Raw genomic sequence first — 293 nt, 5'->3', positions numbered from 1 at the left:
ATAAATGTGACACAATTTATATATAATAGTGCATATATAATAATAATAATATGAGCCCTGTATTATATACTTGCCCACTGCTGAGCACCGGCCTCCTCTACTACTGAGAGGGATTAGGCCTTAGTCCACCACGCTGGCCTAGTGCGGATTGAACTTCACACACCTTCGAATTTCCTATAGAGAACTTCTCAGATGTGCAGGTTTCCTCACGATGTTTTCCTTCACATAATAGTGCATACTCACTCAAAAAGATGGCTACTATACCAAAAAAACTAGATAACCCACGGATCAAG

The sequence above is a fragment of the Manduca sexta genome, chromosome 6 (assembly GCF_014839805.1).
Source record: "Manduca sexta isolate Smith_Timp_Sample1 chromosome 6, JHU_Msex_v1.0, whole genome shotgun sequence".
NCBI classification, from domain to species: Eukaryota; Metazoa; Arthropoda; class Insecta; order Lepidoptera; family Sphingidae; genus Manduca; species Manduca sexta.
Note: the sequence above shows the minus strand (reverse complement) of the source record.